Here is a 6,000-nt window from a genome sequence, read left to right on the forward strand (position 1 = left end):
AAAGGGAGAATAGAAAAGTATTCAATGTATACTATTTAAAAGACAACTATTTGTTTCTTCCAAACAAAAGAAATAATTAACATATAAAAGATTCATGAGTGTTCACTGGAAAATACTTAAACAAGGAACACTAACTTATAATTACTGTTATACTTTCTTGGGAGGCTGATGCTTAGAACATCCTGACATGAAGCATTTTGTGGGATTGCTGAATCGATATTTCACATTTACCTTGGCTTTGTGCTATCTTCCTCAAGATCCATTCCTTCTGCCAAAGCTGGGGTCAAAGTTTAGACTCCTCCTCCTGCCTGTGGTCACGTTCTCCAAAAAGGGTAGAGTTGTAGAACACTTCTCCTAATGTCCATTAGCTCTTACTGAGGGATTTTTCTCAATCTTGATTCTCCTTGACCTCTCTGCAGCCTTTAACACTGTTGATCACTCTATCCTCCTTGTTACTCTCTCTCCCTCTTTTTAAGATTTTACTCTTTTACTTTATTTTTAAATTTGGGGGGGGCGGGGCAATGAGGGTTAAGTGACTTGCCCAGGGTCACACAGCCACTGTGTCAAGTGTCTGAAACTGGATTTGAACTCAGGTCCTCCTGAATCTAGGGCTCATGCTTTATCCATTGCACCACCTAGCTGCCCTTACTCTCTTCTTTCTAGGTTTTGGGGGTAACACTCTGTCCTGGTTCTCCTCCTCTGCATCTGACCACTCATTCTCTACCTCCTTTGCTGGATTCTCCTCCAGATCATGCCCTCAGGGTTTCATCCTGGCCCCTCTTTTTTTCTTCCTCTATACTACTTCACTTGGTGATCTCATCAGCTGCCATAGATTTAACTATCATCTCCATGCTGATGATTCTCAAATCTACTTTCCTACTTGCCCTGATCTCTCTCTGATCTCTAGTGTCACATCTCCACCTGCCTTTCAGACCTCTCAAACTGAATGTTCAGCAGGGACCTTAAACTCAACATGCTCCAAATGGGACTCATCTTTCCCCCCAAACCCTCCTCCCTCCTCCCTTCCTTATTACTGTAAAGGGCAATGCCAACCTCCCAGTCCCTCAGGCTCACAATTTAAGAGTTTTCCTGAACTCTTTATTATCTTTCACCCTCCCCCCAAAGCCAATTTGTTGCCAAGGCCTGTAGATTTCACCTATACAACTTCTCTTGAAAATGCCCCGTTCTCTCCTCTGACATTGCCACCACCCTCATCACCTCATGCTTGGACTATAGAAAGAGGCTGCTGGTGGGTCTCCCTGCCTTAGGTCTCTCCCTACTTCAATCTATCTTCCATTCAGCCACTAAAGTGATTTTCCTAAAGTATGGGGCTGATCATGTCACTTCCCTGCCCCACACTGCAATTCAATAAACTCCAGTGGCTCCCTATCACCTCTAGGTTCAAATACAAAATGCTCTGACATTCAAAGCCCTTCCTAATCTAGCCCTTCCTACCTTTCCAGTCTTCTCATACCTTATTCCCTGACACAAACTTTGATCCAGTGACACTGGCTATTCCACTTCATCTCTCAGCCCTGAGCACTTTCTTTTCTTTTCTTTTTTTTCTTTTTCTTTTTTGCATGGGACAATGAGGGTTAAGTGACTCGCCCAGGGTCATACAGTAGCTCTGAGCATTTTCTCTGGCTGTCCCCCATGCCTGGGATGCTTCCCTCCTCAATTCTACCTACTGACTTCCCTGGCTTCTTTTAAGTCCCAACTAAAATCCCATCTTTTACAGGAAGCCTTTCCCAAACTCTCTAAATTCTAGTGCCTTTCTTCAGTTAATTATTTCCCATTTTCCCTGTATGTAGCTTGCTCTGTATATCTTTGTTTGCATCTTATCTTCTCCATTAGACTGTAAGCTCTTTGAGGACAGGGACTGTCTTTTGCCTCTTTTTGTATCCCTAGCACTTGGCGCAGTGCCTACAATTTTGCTGTGACCTCCTTGGACCATATCCCACCAATACTATCCATGGGGTTTTCTTGGCAAGGATACTGGAGTGGTTTGCCACTTCCTTCTCCAGAGTTGACACATAGTAGACACCTAATAAATATTTATTGATTATTGACCCAGCAGCTCCCTACCTCTCCAACTTCTGAGTCTGACTCCAAGGCTGGACTCATATTTGTCTCAAGACCTCCATTCATTGTCCTGGGCTCAGAAAAGAAACACAAAGTAGAAGTGTCTGTGTAACTCAAGCTCACCTAGTCTAGTGCATATTCTAGCTGCCAGGTATGAGCAGTTTGGCATTTATACTAGGGTTGGGGAAGTCATCTGCTTTCTCTAGGGAGAGACTTCAAGAGTTTCAACACATTCATCAGATAGCAAGAGAGATTGGTCTAGAGGATGATAAGTCACTCCCATTAAGGTCCATTGAATGGGCAACTCTTCCTGAATTAGTAGCCAGACTTCTCTGAAGAAGCCTCCTCTTTATGCTTCCACTATAGGGACCATGGGAAAATCTGAGCATGCCAACTTTTTCGGCATTGAACCAGCACAGAAAGCCCAATGGACAAGTGTATCACTGTAAGAGGCCCAGCTTCAAGTAGGTTTCATGGGGGTATACTCTAGCCAGAGGTGATGGGAGGAGGCCAGGGGTTCCCTAATTATACCCATTACACATTCTTGTGAGTCTATTACATTTAGGACTCTCTCTCTCTCTTTTTTTTTGTGGTGGAGGAAGTAAATAGTTCTATTGTATGCATTGAGTGCCTTTATGGAAGGAAGGGGAGAAGGAAACAAGCATTTATTAAGCATCTACTATGTGCCAGGGCAGCTAGGTGAGGTAGTGGATAGAGTGCTAAGTCTGGAGCCAGGAAGACTCATTTTCATGAGTTCAAATCTGGTCTCATACACTTTACAGTTGAGTAAACTGAGGCAAACAGCATTAAATGACTTACCCAGGGTTATACAGCTAGTGTCTGAGGCCAGATTTGAACTCAGGAAGATGAGTCTTCTTGAGTCCAGGACCAGCATTCTATCCTTAGCTGCTCTTTATCTTTTAGTGGGAGGAAATGCCCATCATTCCCTGGACCTGAAGTTCTTTCATGCTAACAAAAGTAAAAAACATTAGTTATAGTTGGGAGGGGGGAGGGTGTGGGTTGTAGGACTATGGTTTTGAGTGGATTATGATCTACAAAGGTCCTTTAGTCTCTAGGGTAGTAATCGGGGGAATCTCCGTGTTACTACCATAGTTCATGAAAAAACTCAACCCCCAAAGAACAACCCAACCCAGGAACACCCATGCCATCAGTGTGCGCTCACGCGCACACACACACACACACACACACACACAAGCTCATATATACTTACTTGAGTATCTATAAGAAGTGACTAGACTTGAGATTACTTTACTGTTATATTACCCAGCAGAAGTTCTAGCAATTAAACGATGACCGAGTTTCCAAAAGCAATTACTGGAATGCTATCGTGTCTCCCAAGGTGAGGAGATTAAAGAAACCTTTTATGGCTAGCCTTTGGGATGCAGGAGTGGAATGGGAGGGGGTGTCTATTAGCAGCATAAATCAGGTGTGTGTGTGTGTGTGTGTGTGTGTGTGTGTGTGCAGGTACATATGTGTGGGTACATGAATGTGTGTGTCTGTGCAGGTATGTGTGTGTGTGTGAATTTGATTATGTTATTCTTTTATGAAGACAGAGGGGAGGAGATAGTGATAAAGACAGAGGCGATTGGAAATAGAAAGAGACATGAAATGGCAGAAGGGTGGGAGCAGGGCTGGAAAATGGCTCAGAGTATCAGTGAAGAGAATGGATTGATGTTACAGGCTCCCCTTTTCTTCCTTGTCCTTGTCTGGTTAACATTATAGAGAAAAAGGTTAGGGAAGCATGCTGGTTGGAATGATGTTTCTAAAGAAAGAGATACCGCTAAGGGGTGAGCTTTCAGGAAGGAACCAAAACTTGCCTCAGGAAACTCATTGGATATTGAGGATACAGTATGCTGAGCATGAAGTCATAGGGACCTGAGTTCAAATTCAGCCTTGGGTACTTACTAGCTGTGTGACCCTAGGCAAGTCCCTTAACCTCTGTTAGCCTCAGTTTCCTCAGCTGAAAAATGGGGATAACACTAGCACCTTCCCCCAAAGATTATAGTGTGGATAAAATGAGGTAATATTTGTAAAGTGCTTAGCACAGTGCCAGTCACATAGTTGGTGCTTAATAACTACTTGTTTCCTGCCTTCTATTCTTGACTCTGTACCTAGGGTCAATGGGTCAGACATGGAAGCCTTGCGTGGTGCCACGAAAATATCCTGTGGTCAAAAAGCATCTGTGGAATGCATGGATCAGGATGTTGGGGATGTTTTTGTTTCTAGGAAGGACCACAGCTCTAGGAAGGTTCGTGGTGGCCCTTATCAGAGGTATAAACCCTTTCTGGATAGGTACAAAGGGGCAGCTTGGTGGCGCCATGGTGTGTTGCATGCTTGGCCCCGGGCTCAGGAAAACTCACCTCCCTGTGTTCACATCTGGCCTTAGACACTTAATAGGTGTGTGACCTTGGGCAAGTCACTTAACCTTGTTTGCCTCAGTTTCCTCATCTGTAAAATGAGCTGGAGAAGGACATGTCAAACTACTCCAATGTCTTTGCCAAGAAAACCCCAAAAGAGGTCATGAAGAGTCATCTACAACTAGAAAATGTCAACAACAACAAAAACAGGTACAAGCACCAGAATCCCTAGGTGAGGACCTGGTGACATGAGGCAGAGTTTGTGAGGCCAATGTGAATCCTAGGTCCAGAAGGATTCCATTCCTATAAACCCTATACTCACCAGTTCTCTCTTTTGGTTGTGCTGTTCTTGATGCTATTTTTCACTTTGGATCCCTAGGCATTGATCCTTGTCTCGTGGGGATGAGGGATGGGATGGAACAGGATGTGAGGGGAAAGAGGAAGGATCCAGAAATGGGATATGATCAAATGGAGTTTATGAGATCTCCTCCAGCTCTTGTCCTCTCTTCTGCCTTCATCCTTTCTTACCTGCTCCTTCAGGTTTTCCTGCCATGCAGACTCCTGCCTGACAGGGCTGATCTACTCTTAATGGAGCAAGACAGCTGCAGTTGGCCTCTTAATTACATTAGATGAGGTCTTCAGCCCAGGTCTCCTGGAGAGGGGGAAGGAGGTTGGTTGGTTGTCAGCTCTACTCTTCTCTTGGATTAAACACTCCAAGCATTGTGACCTTGGTCGGTGTCTGGATGCTATCTACCCTGACTCATCCAGTGGGGATCAGGACTTTGGGCTGTGGGTCTTGTCCTGTGTCAAGAGAACAGAAAAAGGAATATCCTCTTACTCCAGGAAGGAAGAAAGGTACATCCAACTCTTTATTGTTGTTAGGGGTTCTGTTCTGGGGATTTACCAAAACCTTCTCTTCTTATCAGTGACCAGCTTGTCTGGAATAAATTCAGAACAGAAGGCGTTAGGTGTGATATAGAGAAGGTGTTTGTGAGTGTGTGACTATGAAAGGTAGATAAGGAGAGGGGAGAGAAAGAGAGAAAGAGAGAGAGAGAGAGAGAGAGAGAGAGAGAGAGAGAGAGAGAGAGAGAGAGAGAGAGAGAGCGAGCTTGTTTGGTGATGAATTCTAGCTGAGCTATAACTAGAAATTTTGGTGCCTGAAAAGGATGATGGATTTAAAAATGGAAGGAACTTTAATTGTCATTTAGCCCAATCTCTCCATTCCATAGATAAGGAAAATGAGACTCAGAGAAATGAATTGACTTGACTAAGGTTAGTCACATGGATTATAAAAGATAGAGCTAGGTGGCATAGTGGATAGAGCTCTGGGCCTGGAGTTGGGAAGACCTGAGTTCAAATCTGCTCTGAGACATTTACTAGCTGGATGGCTTTGGGCAAGTCACAACCCATATTTACCTCTGTTTCCTCATCTGTAAAATGGGGATAATAATAGTGCCTGCCTTCCAGGGTTGTTGTGAGAATCAAATGAGATAATAATTGTAAAGCACTTAGTATAGCATCTGGCATATATAAGCATTAT

Source organism: Dromiciops gliroides, chromosome 4 (genome assembly GCF_019393635.1).
Source record: "Dromiciops gliroides isolate mDroGli1 chromosome 4, mDroGli1.pri, whole genome shotgun sequence".
NCBI classification, from domain to species: domain Eukaryota; kingdom Metazoa; phylum Chordata; class Mammalia; order Microbiotheria; family Microbiotheriidae; genus Dromiciops; species Dromiciops gliroides.